Raw genomic sequence first — 17,510 nt, 5'->3', positions numbered from 1 at the left:
CTCATGAACTACTATAATTTGTAACATTTGCTCCCAGCTGGAGAATTATCTTAACCAAATGATTATCATGTTGAACATATACTGGTTTAAATTAGCAGCTAATTTACCATGATTTTGTTTTCCTGGTCAGATGTCATGTTCTATCCATCAACAAAATGACCTGTATCTCCCTCATACCCAGCTCTCCCTATCAAATTTCCCAAATATCCTTGAAATCCAGGTGTTGTCTTTAATTCCTTGCAATTTCATTCACCTGTTGTCAAGCAACATGTACATGCAGCAGTCAGATACTTTGGCCTACATACATATTTGTATTTCCCATATATTCAATTCTACCTACTAATTTTCCCCTAATCTACTTAAAATTTGAAATGGAGTTGTATTACTCTCATAGTAATTCAATCCTCCCTATCAATGTCTCCTGATGTCCCTGAAATCCTTGGACTTTGAGACTAGTCTGTACCACTCTCATATTCAATTCTCCCAACTGAATTTCCCCTGATGTCCTTTGAATCCTTATGAGACTCCCTCATATTCAATTCTGCCTACCAAGTGTCCCCTAACGTCCTTGAAATCATGGAAATACAAGACTAAATGTCGATCCCGCTGTCATATTCAGCTCTCTCTATTAAATTTCCCCAGTTAAACATCATAATGTCCTTAAAAATGTCCTTGAATTTTTTTTAAATGCATTCTATTTTCCTACCTACTGTATCATAAATGAATCATTGAAATTATCAATTTAATGTCTGAGTTTTGTGAATTCTATGAAAGTAAACATAAATCAAACATATAATGGTTGATATCTTACATAAAATTTCAAGAAACAAGATACCAAACTTTGTTTAATGCTTGTCTGAATATAAACTTTTATCTAAGATTTTAAGTATGCATTCATCATCAGACAGATGGGTACAAAATAATAGAAACATTGAAGGTAATAGTCACATGGAAGTGATGAATGCTCCTTCCTCCTCCCACCCTACAAAATGGAGTGCCTTTGTCTGTTAGTGGGGTCAGGCTGTGACCTTGACCTTGTTGGAGTCAATTATTGCAAGCAACACACCTCATCAATCCAGTGTCCAACAAATCAATTGCCCGGAGCCCGTGGGCTACCAGAAATTTTCGTCGGGCTACCAAAAAAATCCTGACGTAAGCCCAGCGCCATAAATTTAAAGCTTCATTAGCCTGGTCATTGTATAATTTACAAAATCAACATCAAGTTGTTTACTCGATTATAGCTTGCAATAAACAACAACTGACCATGTGTAATGATTATCCGGTCATAACCGGTTCAAACTAGTTTAACCCTGCCCATTATGGATAATTTCAACAGTAGCTGCAGAAACAGTCTCCACCTTCTCGCCGATTTTTTGATCAACAAATTACGTCACGGCGAGTGCATACAGGTAACGAGAATCAATGAAGTGTTAATATTAATTGATAAAGAGGATAGATCATGTGTACTGCCAAAAACTCGCAAATGAATAAATTATCTGTAAGCGGCAAGCCGATTACCTAGCACGTGAAAAGTGCCCTGTAAGATTTCTTCATGCAAGCTTTAAATTAGGCCATTGTTGAGTATAATAAGTATATATCTAAGCAGTCTGATCCTACCGCTATTTCAACTTTTAACAGAAATTTTAATGAATTTCGATTGCAAAGATAAGTTTAGAATGTCCGTTCACGATTCTAATTACACCTGATGTCGTATGCAAATTTTCCATAATAATTCCTTCAAAAAAGCTATCAGTATTATTTTTTTACGATAAGTAACATCAAAATTTGAGGAACTATCTCTATTTTACCTGTGAGTCTAGTAAACTGAGCAAAAACCACTTTCACACAACATTCCAAAAGTGTACCAGTATCCGGATAGTATAGTTTGGATATATATTTTTTACAGGCTTGAATGGTTTGACAAAAATATAAAGTAATGTAAAAACCATTTGTAAGCTCTGTTACTGGTTTTCAGAAAATATCATATACCACTTTATTCTGTGATAATTAAGTACGCAATAATCATAAATGTAATGAATACATCTAGAAATGCAACTACTGCTACGGTAACTTTCCTGTTTAAAACAGCACCCTGCCCTTCCTGAGCTCTGAGAAATAACACTAAATTTAAAGAGAGTCAGTTGTGACCGAGGTACCAGTCAAAATTTCTGTGAATAAAGAGAATGAAATATTGACCATTATTTCAGTTTTCCAACATTCTTAACCAAAGGGGTCTGTAATAATATTTGGACAATATCAACATCAAAAAAACAACATTTATTGTCATTCATATATGTAGATTAATATGATAAGAATGTGTCTGCAGAACTGGAGACAAACACACAGATTTATTTTGATGTTTTTGAATTGATTAATCATACACTGTTTCAGACCCCTTTGATTCTGACACATCTCAGTAAGTTGGGTTCAGATAGAGCAAGTTCATACTTTCGGGGTTTAAATTTCTGGGCAACTGCAAAAAAATGCTGAGCTTCCAGAAAAATATTGTGGTAGCCCAGTGGACTACCAGCAAGATAATAAATTTGCCGGACACTGTCAATCTTATATTATAAATCTTACATGAAAGTTTCAGATGAATCCCTGGAATTGGTATCAAAGCTGAAGATGGGACACAAAATGTTTCGCTATCGGAACTTTCTAACGAACACAAGAGGTGAGAATATACAAAAATAATCTTTTGTGTCAAAAAGGTCAGAGTTTAAGCATAATACTGCACAATTATCATACAGTTCTGAATTTCTAATATTAAAGACTATGAGAATAAATAATTACCGTATTGAGTTAATTTTTTTGTGGCAACCAGACAGCAGAAATTGAAATCAAGGGTGGAGAAAGGGTGCTTTAAAGATGAACGCTTAATATGTACTGTCAATTTTTTCAAAAACTTAAAAATTACTTTCATTTTTTGGTAATTGTAAAATATAACATTCCATTAGTTCTAGGCAGACGGTTACAAATGACCATTGAACCCTACCCTATATTAGTGTTACTACAAAAATGTACATTTACTACTAAAATACATAATTATGTAAATTGTACTCTGAATTATATTCTACCTTGTGCACTCATGCACTCATACATCACTTGCATAATATTCCTACCTTTTTCTATAGCATTTAAGTCATACTTCCAGTGGAACTTTCAAAATGTGGAAGCATCAGAATCCACAACACATGTATGAAAATTGTAAACAAATCTGCACATTTAATGATCCATTGCTAAATCAACTAAACACACATACAAGATCACTTCTGCCTGTGAAGTCACTAATGAGGGGAGTACAGGAAATGAGATTTCAATGTGCATGAAACCTTTTTCATGAATGCATTTTTTTATCATGTGCAAAACAAATTCAGCCTGACAAAAAACTAAATCTGAATCAAACATTAACCACTCACAGTAGCTTTTCCTGAATTATATGAAACAAGAGAGCATCACTTAATGGTGCAAAATACGCCTGTTTGCCAATGAAATGGTCCAGGGCAGTCAAATAAGCATGTAGAAAAAATGAAAATGAAAAAATTACTAAGTGCAACGATCATAATTATCACAGATACAAATGTAATTAAGTTAGCTATGATATCATATATATATATATATATATATTGTGTGTGTGTTTGGGGGGAGGGGGAGGGAGGCTGAAATAATGGGAGAAAATTTCTGATGAAAAGTAAATTTTAAAGGAAAACTGCATGATTTTAAGAAAATTTTCTGATGGTAAAGTGCTTACTTTATACTGTGGTAACTTCAGCTAAAATGTTCAAACTCTGCGACAACTCCGACATCAAGGTCAAATCTGAACAAACATTATTTAATTTCAATGTAAAGTAATTTGTTGTCATAATGTAAGGAACAATATTAATATTGGTGCCTCTTTCTAGTTAACTTAAACTTTAATCAAAACTTTAATTAAAACAGTATGCTATCACAATAACCTAACAGAAGCACATTAGAAGGAAATAGGATTGTTGGAACATGCTTCAATTAAATTTATTTTTAATTGGTGTGTTAATAAAGACACAGCACGATCTTAGTACATTATTAGGTTAGATCTTAAGTTTTGGGTAATTTTGTTTAAATGTTGTGATGTTTAAGTTGGCAGTTTGAGCAGTGCTTAACAATTTCATGACCAATATCTTTACCAGTTCAACAATATAAACCTTTTGCATGACATTCATGACTGAAAGAAGGAAATTAAAAAGTTTCTTTCTATTTTCTCAAAAAAAATTAATTTCAACAACCTGGGGCTTGAGGATTGGCATATTGCTACAAGTGCCAGCTAAGGTTTGCCGCTGGCACCAGACCAGAAAGAAAATGCCACTGTACATGTGATACTCTACCTCTTAAGTATACTTGTAAGAACCTGATGGTCATGAATGGCCCATTTCAATTGCACATTTTCTTTCTGGTCTGGTGGCCAGTGGGTCTGGTCTAGCAGTATGCCAGTGTCTGACACTGAACCTGATCAAAATGTACTCTGAAATTTATTCAACTCAAAATCATAGTATAATAACTTTTCTTTTAATTCCTGTAACAAGCTGTTTCTTTCAGGGAAGTCTAATCATTTTAATGCCTGTCAATTAAGAACCATCTAGACTGATAGATGTAAATAGAAACACAAGTTTCTCCCTAGCAGCGGAGATTTATGTAAATATTTTGGCTGCTTGTCGATGCCAAAACTTCTTGTACATCTTGAAAGATTTTCTCCAAATCAAAATAGACATGTTATAGTGTGAATATGCTCATCTTTGGTTAGTTTTCTTGAATAGACTGCCCTTTAATTTGCAGTAATTCCCTCTGGTCATGATGAAAGCTTGAAGCTTACTGTGAAATCATTAATATTCGTGCGGGACTAATTTTCGTGGATTTCGTGTCAATCCACAAATTTAAACCCAATGAACAAGTAAAATTCCCTTTTCTATTTCAGTTTATGTTCAAAAGTTGAAATCAATGAACTGATATCCCCATGAAATTGCCGTTTTGACCAAAACCACGAAATTTCATGCCCACAAAATTAAATGATTTCACAGTATTTCAATCACTCTTGAGGCAGGCAGTGTTGGTGTCATATGAGAAGGTGTGGTCGAGACATCAGCAGGGCTTTAATTAACTACTTCTAAGTTGAGCAGCCAACATCTTCTCCACTAGACAACTGCTCCCTTGAGGAACAATGAAGTTATGGATGAACGCATTTTTTTCAACAGTGTTTAAATTTAATGTAACAGCAGAGAATCAGCCAATCTTCTGTACCGGTACAAAAAACACACAACTGCGGGCTTTCTGACTACCTCACAATTATACAACAACAACAAGGCAATCTGAAAGACAGCTAAATCCCCCGCCACTGCTATGGATAGTGAAAGGGTAAACCTTTGATTTTAGCTGTGACCTTGACCTTGAACTGACATGGCTGACTCATGAATTCTGCACAACGTCTTGATGAGGTGATCATTTGACCCAAGTTTTATGAAAATCCTTCAAGGGGTTTAGGAGATACAGAGCTGAAACCTTTGACCTTCAGTTGTGACCTTGACCTTGAGTTGACATGGCTGACTCATGAGTTCTTGATGAGGTGATCATTTGACCCAAGTTCGATGAAAATCCTTCAAGGGGTTTAGGAGATACAGAGTGGACACAAAATGGAAGGCTCAAACCTTCGACCCTTAGTTGTGACCTTGACCTTGAGCTGGCATGGTTGACTCATAATTTCTGCACATCGTTTTGATGAGGTAATCATTTGACCCAAGTTTTATAAAATTCCTTCAAGGGGTTTAGGAGATATAGAGCGGTCACGAAATGGAAGGCTCAAACCTTTGACCTTCAGTTGTGACCTTGACCTTGAGCCGACATGGCTGACTCATAGTTTTGCACATCGCCTTGATGAGGTGATCATTTGACCCAAGTTTGATGAAAATCCTTCAAGGGGTTTAGGAGATATAGAGCGGACACAAAATGGAAGGCTCAAACCTTTGACCCTAAGTTGTGACCTTGACCTTGAGCCGGCAGACTGACTCATGGGTTCTGCACATCGTCTTGATGAGGTGATCATTTGACCCAAGTTTTATAAAATTCCTTCAAGGGGTTTAGGAGATATAGAGCGGACACAAAATGGAAGGCTCAAACCTTTGACCTTGAGTTGTGACCTTGACCTTGAGCCGACAAGGCTGACTCATGGGTTCTGCACATCGTCTTGATGAGGTGATCATTTGACCCATGTTTCAAGAAAATCCTTCAAGGGGTTTAGGAGATATAGAGCGGACACAAAATGGAAGGCTCAAATCTTTGACCCTAAGTTGTGACCTTGACCTTGAGCCGGCATGGCTGACTCATGGGTTCTGCACATCGTCTTGATGAGGTGATCATTTGACCCAAGTTTTATAAAATTCCTTCAAGGGGTTTAGGAGATATAGAGCGGACACAAAATGGCAGGCTCAAACCTTTGACCTTGAGTTGTGACCTTGACCTTGAGCCGACAAGGCTGACTCATGGGTTCTGCACATCGTCTTGATGAGGTGATCATTTGACCCAAGTTTCATGAAAATCCTTCAAGGGGTTTAGGAGATATGGAGCGGACACAAAAGTGTTACGGACAGACGGACGGAAGGACAGAAGGACGGAGGGAGACCATTCCTATAATACCACTTGTGGCGGGGGATTAATAATCAAAAACAGCTAACGAAAACAAGAGCTGTCAGATGACAGCGTGCTCCACTATTCGAAAAATTGATTGAAGAATGAGGTCAAAATATTACCATAGATTTTCAGAAAAAAGAAAAAATTGATTAAACATAAAAATATTCCTGTACTTGTGAACTTTGATTTAATCAAATAGTCTTGCACTAAATGGCAATGTCTGACCATGATGGCAAATATGTTATGTTATATGTAAGGCAAAATATGGACTTCTATGAAAACTTTAGCAAATTTCCAAGTCCAAAAAGGGCCATAATTCAGTCAAAATAGTTGACAGAGTTATGTACTCTCGCCTACAGATGGACATATCATATTGATAAACCAGTGTTAAAAGTTTCAAAGCCACAGTTCAAATAGTTTTGACAGAACGCTGACTTGAAAGAAAACCTGAACAAATTTCAAAGTTCAAAAAGGGCCATAATTCAGCCAAAATAGTTGTCAGAGTTATGTACTCTTGCCTACAGATGGAAATCATGATGATAAACAAGTGTTAAAAGTTTAAAAGCCATATGTCAAATAATTTTGACAAAACATGGACATGTACGAAAACAGAACCAATTTCCAAATCCAAAAAGGGCCATAATTCAGCCAAAATAGATGACAGAGTTATGTACTCTTGTCTACTGATAGAGACTATTATAATGAACAAGATATAAAAGTTTCAAAGCCATATGTCAAACACATTACACAAAATATGAACTGGTACGAAAAATTTAACCAAGATTTCTAAGTCAAAAGGGGCCATAATTCAGCCAAAATCCTTGATGGAGTTATGTACTCTTGCCTATAACTGAATATGGTAATGGTTAACAAGTGTTGAAAGTTTCAAAGCTTTATCTCAAAAGACTTTGTCAAAATGTGGACTGGTACAAAAAATTTAACCAAGATTTCTAAGTCAAAAAGGGGCCATAATTCAGCCAAAATCCTAGATGGAGTTACGTACTCTTGCCTATAACTGGACATGGTGATGGTAAACAAGTGTTGAAAGTTTCAAAGCTTTATCTCAAAAGACTTTGTCAAAATATGAACTGGTACGAAAAACTTAACCAAGATTTCTAAGTCAAAAGGGGCCATAATTCAGTCAAAATGCTTGACAGAGTTATGTACTCTTGTCTACAACTGGACATGGTGATGGTAAACAAGTCTTGAAAGTTTCAAAGCTTTATCTCAAAAGACTCTGTCAAAAAGTGGACTGGTACGAAAAACTTAACCTGGGTGTGATGCCGACGCCGTGGTGAGTAGGATAGCTCTACTTATTCTTTGAATAGTCGAGCTAAAAATCACAAAAATCAACCATTTCGTACATTTTTTTCAAGATTCTGCATACTGGATTTATCCCCTCTTGCTATCTCCATGCCGAGTAGTATTATGTGTCATATACTAAAATGGTGACTAAAGCTAGCATCAGTACAACTTACCATCAAATTACACCTGGCATACTTGCATTAGTCAAAATAATTCGACGTTCAGATTCATTTGTGACGCGCAATCTAACGTCAAAACTTTGAAGGACCAAAATAACAGAGGATAAATCACAGTACACAGTCATGTCAAGTTACTGGTTTTATCGCTTGCGCGTATCGGCGTGTTGACACGGTAAAGTTTAATCATGTACAGTACATACATAGGTTTAAATCGCCGAAAATTTGTAATTTTGGATATTATTTGATAATTTTTACATAAATCAATGAGGAATTGAATCCCCTTTCGATGCATGTAAGTTTTATTTGAATCCATGGCCAATTTCGAGTGTTTGACGCAAGTGGGGATACAGTCAACACTGTATTAAGAAACCACCCAAGGGACTGCTAAAAAGTGGTCTCTAAATTGAATGGTCTCTTAATGAATTTCAGTCAGGTGAACAGTATTCTATTAATGTACTTTGCATTTAGACGATGTGGATGCCATGATGGCAAAAAACTGCATGTATGATTTCAAAATCTGTTTTAAGATCGCGAACAAAGTTAACTGCATTCAGTCAGGTGCAAAAAGTACTTGCCAAGTACACAGGTGAAGAAATGCCCGGCGGAAATTTGGTACCTGGTTGCTTTATAGATACTTTTGTAGAATATTTTACATGTTGGGACTACATTAATGTGGTCGCTAGTCGTTTAACTAAAAAAGTCGTTTAATGGAATGAATTTACATACTGAAAACATTCGGGAGGGATTCTGACCGGTTGTTTAATAAAAAATATCGCTTAATAGAGGTGGTCGCAAGTACGATGTCGACTGTATTGCCCATATGAAAAAAAATCTCAATATTTCCTAGGATCACGTCAAATTTGTTGGACTATACTTACATCAGAACAAAGACTTTTAGGTAACAAAATCAATTTCCCACCATAAATGAAAGTTCCATTATAATTTTGCAAATCATTAGCGAAAATTTGAAAGGATTCGCCAGAACTGCAACAAGAACTTGTTAAAACAAAAATGTTATTTTAAAGAAAATACTTCTCAACTTGAAAACAAAAAGACTGCTTCATAGCATCTGGATGGATCAAAAACCATTGGAAACTTCTATTTAGAATAATTCTAATGCTGGTAAGTACCCCCAGATGCTATTCTGATATAGGGGAATGTAAAATGTTGTGTTCATAACGTTTGACCTTTAAGTGTGACCTTGAGCTCAATCTTGGACATGAATTCTGCACTCTGAATGTCATCTTCAACTGATGCTAAGGCTTTTTTATGACAATCGTGCAGTGGTTCAAAAGAGAATGGACCTTGACCTTTGACCTAGTTGGTAATCTTGGTTGCACTCTGCATGTTGTCTGAATGAGCGTAACAAGTGAAGCTAGTTTCATGAAATTAGATAATATGGAGCTCAGACACAAAGATAAGCTAGTTGACCTTGGACTAGTGACCTGTGTTGTGTGCTCTCCCTGTTTGTCTTGATGAAGTAAGTAATTGAGGCTAGTTTTATTAAATCTTCCCTGCGACTTAGAAGATTTAGTGTGGACAAAAAGTTAAGCTATTTTGAGATTTTGACCTCAAAATATGGCCCTGATGTTGGATCTAGTGACCTTGGTTGGAAGCTCTGCACATCCTCTTGATGAGGTGAATAGCTGACACAAGTTTTATGAAGTAATGGTCACAAATTACAGATGAACAGACTGACCGGCAGTGGTGACTCCGACAGAGCCCCCATATACTTTGTATTTTGGGGGTATAACAATGCTAAATCTTCAAAATTTTAAGAAGAATCATGCTAAATGTTCTTCATAATATAACAAGAGGGTCATGATGACCCTGGATCGCTCACCTGAGTAATATGAGCCACAAGTTTCAAATAGCAAACTGATGCTGAAATATAAAGAAAGTAGGTCAGTAGGTCACATTCATCATCACTGAAAGTCAGTTTTAAGATCTGTGTGCTTAACTGTATATGTCATCAAAATTTCAAGGTTGTGTCTTAAAAACAAGAAAGTAGGCAGGTAGGTCAAGGTCACAGTCAGGTCAGGGGCGGCAAATTCAATTGTCCTTATTGCCCAGGTTGTCCCAAAGCTTGTACGAACAAGTGGAATTTGACCAGAATTTACTATATAACTATCATACGGATAAGTACAAAATAGCAATTGACAAAAACGGACAAGCAAGTCAAAATCAGATTTTGCCGCCCCTGCAGGTGACCCCTAATCACTTGGGGTCATCAGGTAATTATAATTAGACAGTCTAGGAACTATGATCTTATAATTTTTAAGTACTTTTTCCTACATAACTCATATAACAGTCCTTGAGCTCTGTTACAGGCAGGCAAGTCGAGAGGTAGGGATAATATCTAGACTAAGTAAATAATTTAGGTCTCAACATGCCTAAACCCATTTTATTAACAAACTTCTTTTTTGTTTATTTGGGAATAAATTCAACATGGTTTTTCAACAGTAGTTTTACTTATGTAACAGAAACAGTTACCAGTACATACTTGTTCTTTGCAAGTAACTCACAATTTAAGCTACAGTCACACATACGGATATGTACATGCGTTGAGGTACGGTATGGATAAGATTGGTCTGTGGGGGTGCGGACACGGATATTAAAGTATGGAGCAGTACGTCTTAGTACGGAAAAATGGTGAGAAACGGGGAACACAAAAATACAGGACGCGAATCAATACGGCAAGGTACGTTTCAGTACGGATAACTACGTTTTAGTACGTTTAACTACGGATGAATAAGTTTCAACCAAGTTGGACTAAAGTCACGCTCAAATGGCTACAGATCGCTCAAACTATTGTGCATGTTCAAAAGATGGAGAAACTTGCAAGTTTGGGATAAGTCTTGAATACCTTTTGACCAAGTGTTGGTACGGATTGATATGGATTACTACTTTGAGGTGCGGCTCAGGTACGGATCAATACGGATAACTATGTTTCTATCCGTGGCTAGATGTAGCTATCCACGCATATGTGTGACTAGGGTATTACCTACATGAATATGTGACGGGAGGATGAACAACTTTTCTATAAAATTGTTACAAAAAACACCCTGAGCCAAAGGGTCTTTTGTGCTCTGCCTAAAACAAACTTTAACATGTAGGATATAATAACCAGATAAAGCACTGAAGATTTCAAGAACTGAACAATGACATAGCCAAAACAGCTAAATATGCCGTATTTCCCACATGTACAACAGATTGAAGAGTGTTGATCTCCGAGATACTGCCAATATTTTGGGAGGGATGAGTCAGCATGTTTAACAAGTGCATAATAAACAATATGTCAGTACAGAGAAAGCAATATTAATTTTCCTTCTGTTGTTACTAAGGTTTTGATGAGAAAAATATATGGCTTCAGGTTAATAAATGTACCGGTAGTTAAATATCTGAAAGCTTCTGTAATTACCATCTTGTCAGCCCAAAAACAAGTGCAAATGTATACTACTTTTCCTTTTACATTTCAGGACTTTTTTCTGTAATATAAAATTAACAGGCCTCTTCCCCTTCATAAAATTTCTTTCAAATCATAGTTCTTACCCCTTAAATTGATTTTACGTCAGGATCTTTATTCCATTTTGCCCAAATACCGAGCCTTTGTTCCCCCCATTTACTCTCAGTGAAAAAAAAACTGCATTTTACAACTTGCCTATTTCCTACACTTGACTTTGTCATAAAGAAAAAGTGTTAAAGATCAACTATAATTAGCTATACTTATATTAAAATTGTATGTTTTCTTTTACCCAGACTTCAAACTGAAAACTCCTCTGTTAAATACAGTGACTGTGTACTTTTCCAGAAATGGAATACACTCCAATATAGAAGGTTACACAACTCATTATTAATGTTTTATAAAATAAGGACCCAGACAGTTGCAGTCGACCAATCTCATCTTATTCCAACTAGAAACCTAAATCACTTAATCCCCATGTCTCACACTCAGTACTTTTCTAACTCCTACTTCCCAAGGACCATCCGTCTCTGGAACTCCCTACCAACTTATGTTAAATCTAGCCCCAGTCTCGGTATCTTTAGAGAGAGGCTGGCAGTGGTCAGTATGTAATTCTACTGCCTCTGCCCCATTTTAACTGTAGCATACTGTCTTTTTTAGCTTTTATTATTTTAACATTGTAACATTTCTTTAACAACCGTTTCTCTGACAGCGCCGCCCAGTGATAGTCGGAAATCGACGGTTGGGTGAAAGATGTAGATGTAGACACCTATAACCCCATCAACCCAAACATTTCTTCAAACTCTTGTGAAGCAATTTATAACATGAATTTTAAGGAAATTAACATAAGTAAAACAAAAGAAAATTCATACCTCGTAATACTTTTATTCCAAATCCTTTGTGTGTAAACAAACAGGAACGCTACTGTAAATCACACAGTGTAACATGAAAATTTCATAATACACAGAGTAAAAAAAAATCCAACATGTGTAATAGTCATCAGTACCATGAATGATTAATCTCTCTAATATACACCCTGTCAATCATCTTCATGATACAGATCATCATCTGCTCATAGAAGCTTACACAGCTTAACTCTACTTGATGTATTTTTTTCACTGAACTATTTCCATCAAGTGAAAAGGTAACTGCAAAGTGTGCTTGTGAGAGCATTTGCATTTACTTGTAAACAAATGTTTCCTTCAAATCGAGACCGAAACTGCAAATACCTGCAAAGAAGTCCGAGTTGGTAAGATTTCCTATTCAAACAAAATCAGTTTGAGAAGAAGTTGATCTGTTCTGCATACTTTCTATTACCTCTTCTTTCTACTTATCTTTAAATCTTTTCTCTTCAGTTGAACTTCCCTGCTTTTTTAATCTCAAAAATCCTGTTCTAATGTACAATGAATCAGCTTGTAAACAGGGGCAAATATATTACCAGTAATAAGTCTGCATGAGAACTGTAGTGTAACCTCGGACAGGAAGTATCGTACTTGTACCATATACTAACACATGCTTCCTTGTTTATACCAAATTACAGTCAAACTGAGAGCCTACAAAGCTGTCAATGGTAACACTATGACTACTAAACCTGGGGTCGCGAAACTAAGACCCCTCTACACCAACTAAAACTACTAACACTGGGATAACAGTTCTGTGCATAGGTGCTTCACACCCAGTACCCTAAAGATTGAGGGAAGTTTCGGGAATCGGAGCTTCCTTTGTATCTTGCACTACCCTCTCACTAAAAGTTGCTCATAATGGGCTATCAGTGGTAACTATACACATAACCAACTGTTATATTGGCTATATTAGGACTGCTGGCACATTTTATGCATACGTATTTCAGGCATACGTATGTTTTGACAACACAGAAAATGACGTCATCGACCTTTAGCTTTTTCCAGAAGTAACGAAAATGAAAGTAAACACTGCTAAACATAACAGGAGCTGTCCGTTAGACAGCGCGCTCCACTATTCGGTGATTTGACAGTAAAATGAATATATGTCTCAATTAGAGACCTCAACTTTAAAAGAAAGATACACCAAGGGGCATAATTCTGTCAAGAACACAAATTAAAGTTATTAGGATTGTTACCACACATGCAGATGATGATGGTAAAGATATATTTTGAGTTTATAGTACCAAAGTTATGTCCAGAGAACGAAGTTTGTCAAAACATTTAAGTATGAATAGGACATAATTTGGTCAAAAAGACAAATCAGAGTTATGGGGTTTGTTACCACAAATGCAGATGATGATGATAAAGATACATTTTAAGTTTCAAGTCTTTACCTTATATTGTACTAAAGTTATAATCCAGAAAGCGAAGATTGCCAAGTATGAAATGGGCATTATTCTGTCAAAAATACAATTAGAGTTATGAGCACTGTAACCCCACATGCAGATGATGCTTATAAATAAATATTTTTAATTTCAAGTCATTACCTTTTGAAATACCTTTATAAATATGTCTATAAACAAAGCTTTCGAAAGAATTTAACATGAAAATAATTCCAAGTATAACAACTTTGTGACCTTGACCTTGGGTATAATGGGCCGAGCCCCTGCACATACTTTGTTTGTATGCTGGACAATGTTAATGTGAACTAACAGTAAGATATAAACAATAGTAACAAAGATATGACAGAAAAACAAAGGTTGCTGAAAAACTTTAACCTTAAAAATAACCGAAGTATAACACCTTGGTGACCTTGACCTTGAGTATAATGGACCCAGCCCCTGCACATACTATGCTTGTATGCTGGACAATGTTTATGTTAACTTACAGTAAGATATAAGCAATAGTAACAACAATATGACAGTAAAACAAAGGTTGCCGAAAAACTTTAACCTTAAAAATAACCAAAGTATAACACCTTGGTGACCTTGACCTTAAGTATAATGGGCCCAGCCCCTGCATATACTTTGTCTGTATGCTGGACAATTTTCATGAGAAGTTACAGTAAGATATAAGCAATAGTTACAAAGATATGACAGTAAAACAAAGGTTGCCGAAAAACTTTAATCAAGAAAGCTCACGCCAATGCCGGGACGAGTAGAGTACATGTAGCCCCCCTATTCTCCTAATAGAGGAGCTAAAAACGAAAGTCGCATTTGCATTGGTCAATGGTCAGGTGTCACGTGAAGGGGTCATCCCGTCTAAATGTATGTGGGTGGACTTTTTTTTTGGCTAATAGGGAGTAAATTTTCAGCACTTTCTAACGATTTGAAAGGTCCTTGGCTGTAGCATGACATGTTAGCTTTTCATCTACGAAAAAATAAAGACAAATCCCACAGGAATCCATAACAGAGCAAGGAAATATGGAGATTTTTGGATCTTCGTCAAATCATTCAAAAGGTCCTATTTGATGTTGTCTGAAAGTGTCTTTATATATGCCTCAGATGTAAGGTATTTCCATATTTGAGAGCTGCAAACCTAGACATTTCAGAAATATCTTCAAAATGAATTTCGTGTAATAAATGTTGATTCTACAGATGCTTGAAAGAGCCATCAGACACTAATATATTTTACAAAAGTGGAAATGATATAAGGCATGTGGCCATATACTGCAAGTAGTCTTCTGCAAGTGAGAAAACAAGAAGTGACAGTTTAGAGGTATGAATTGTAGGGGTGTAACGATACGCTAGTCTTACTATACAATATGTAGCTTGATACAGATGCAACGATACGGTACATATCGCGATACTCTTGGAAAGTACTTGAAATTTTGCTTTAAAGTTTAAGAAACTCTAATAAATGATACATGTATTTCTTTAGTTACTATCTTTAACAATGATTGTATGAAAAATATCATTCAATGTTTCTAGTTTTCACTGTATCGTTTCTGTATCGTGAAACAGGTCTATGATACGATACGCGTATCGCCAGACTAATGTATCATGATACAACGAATTTTATATATATTGTTACACCCTTAATGAATTGCATTTCGGTATGAATTTGGCTGTGTGCTGACCACATAAAGCAAATGACTATAATTCCATGCAATAATTTACACAATGAGGACAAGTGGCTGCTAATATATAAATGGTGACATCACCAATTTAACTATACTTTTTGTCAACTGTTAGCAAACCAAATATTTGTTATACCAAACAAAATATCAATCCACTGGCTTTGCCAAACCAACAAGCAGTAATTTATCATGCTTTCTGTTGGTGAGTAAAGGTAGTAATGGTAGTTTTTAACAGCATTTTTCATGTAACAATGTCCGTAAATCAAACTAAACATGTATATAATGATCCATAATTCTGCACCAGTACTGACTTGTTTATTGTGAGTAGCTTTTAATTGCAAATCATCTTAGAAAACATTCACTGATCGAACTTGTGAACATTCAATCCATAGTACATATAGTGTGCCCTACTCACCAAGTGAACTCAACAGATAGTATAAATAGCAGTAAGTTTAGGACAGCATGATATTTTTAAATGGTCTCTGTCATTCACAGCAATGGCCACTATGAAATGAAAGAAACCATGTCCCAATAATTATGTACCTACTGTGTAAGTTAGGTGAAAATCTGTTGAAAAATAAAAAGGTCAAAATTACCATAACTTGACAATTAAAGGGCTATAATTGAGAAATAATCTGTAAAAATTTAACTGAGAGGTGTCTTAATGATGATACAGGTATATAGCTATATAGAAATGACAATTAAAGGGCCATAACTCTAAAACTCATCAAGGAATTTAGACGATTTTGAAGAAAAACACAATGCTCTTCACAATTTTAAAACTACTGTGAAAGTTTAGTTGAAATCCATTGAAAATAAAAGTATACTTGAAATTTATTGCTGTTGAAAATAGATAAAGCCACAGTATTACGTGAATTTACAGAAGCATTCCAGCGTCAGTATCATCAGTATCGAGCGAGCAAGGTAATTCCTGCTGTGTATTGAAGCTTACTGAAATCTTCAACAGATGTCAAAAGAAAGGAAAAGCCACAAATTTCTAAGTGCTTGTGCAACTTTCCCACACTCCAGAAAAATCAGTTATTAACCATCATTATTAACAGTATTAACACACCATTGAAAAACACGAGCCTGCTTCAGAGACAACGGAATTTGATGCATGCCACATGTATAAGCACTTCAGAAAATGTAGTAACAGTATTGCATCGGGGAGGAACACTGCTACCTTGCAGCTATATGTTTTTACAGACATTTTTTAAAGCAAGGTAAATCTTCCGCACAGCTGTTGTAGAAATTCTAAACACTTCAAGAGATTTTTGGTTAATTCTGTTTGTCAAGGATGCTGACAGATAATAATGATCCCAATGTTATGATGTGAATCAGCAGTTGGAACAGAATTGTATTCAAATTTAACCCATTTCAGACATAAAAGATTCAAAACCCAATTCAGACAATGAATGCTCAAACCCAATTCAGACACTCAACTCAATTCAGATACTGATTTATATATATATATATATACAATGCAATAAGAAGAAATGTAATAATATCAATTACTGTGAAATCATAAATTTTCGTGGGAGACAAATTTTCGTGGATTTCGAGGTTGAGTCAATCCACGAAATTTAATCCCAACGAACAAGTAAAATTCCAATTCATTTTATGTTCGAAACTTAAAATCCACGAATTCATATCCCCACGAAATTGCTGTTTTGACCAAAACAACGAAATTTCATGCCCACGAAATTAAATGATTTCACAGTATATTATCCAACTTTCTCATTTACAAGTAAGAATACTTTCAAAACGTCTTTATGAGTAATATTACTATACTTCTCCAAGTCCATTATACTAATTTATTTCAGTCTGATTGACGAACAAGGTTCTACAACATGCTGAACAAGGTTCTACAACATGCTGAAAAAGTTCCTCGATCTTCATGTTCCATGCGACATGATCTATTAAAGAAA

The 17,510-nt window shown here is 35.7% G+C and overlaps 1 protein-coding gene across 4 annotated transcripts in view; it reads right to left on the bottom strand.

The window, feature by feature from the left end:
- Positions 1–17,510, bottom strand: part of LOC128556892 (E3 ubiquitin-protein ligase SH3RF1-like) — a 50,738-nt gene that overhangs the window by 27,498 nt on the left and 5,730 nt on the right. Inside the window, exon 1 of one of the 4 annotated variants that reach the window (XM_053542782.1) lies at positions 12,831–13,027. The exons of 1 other annotated variant lie outside the window; for it this stretch is intronic. The gene's annotated coding sequence lies outside the window, so the exon portion shown is untranslated. Of the gene's footprint in view, positions 1–12,473; positions 12,776–12,830; positions 13,028–17,510 lie in introns of those variants that run through there. 2 more of the 4 variants (XM_053542780.1, XM_053542787.1) reach the window with 2 other exon arrangements.

Source organism: Mercenaria mercenaria, chromosome 5 (assembly GCF_021730395.1).
Source record: "Mercenaria mercenaria strain notata chromosome 5, MADL_Memer_1, whole genome shotgun sequence".
In the NCBI taxonomy this organism is placed as follows: domain Eukaryota; kingdom Metazoa; phylum Mollusca; class Bivalvia; order Venerida; family Veneridae; genus Mercenaria; species Mercenaria mercenaria.
The sequence above is the reverse complement of the archived record's forward strand: the minus strand, read 5'-3'. Positions and strand labels throughout refer to the sequence as shown.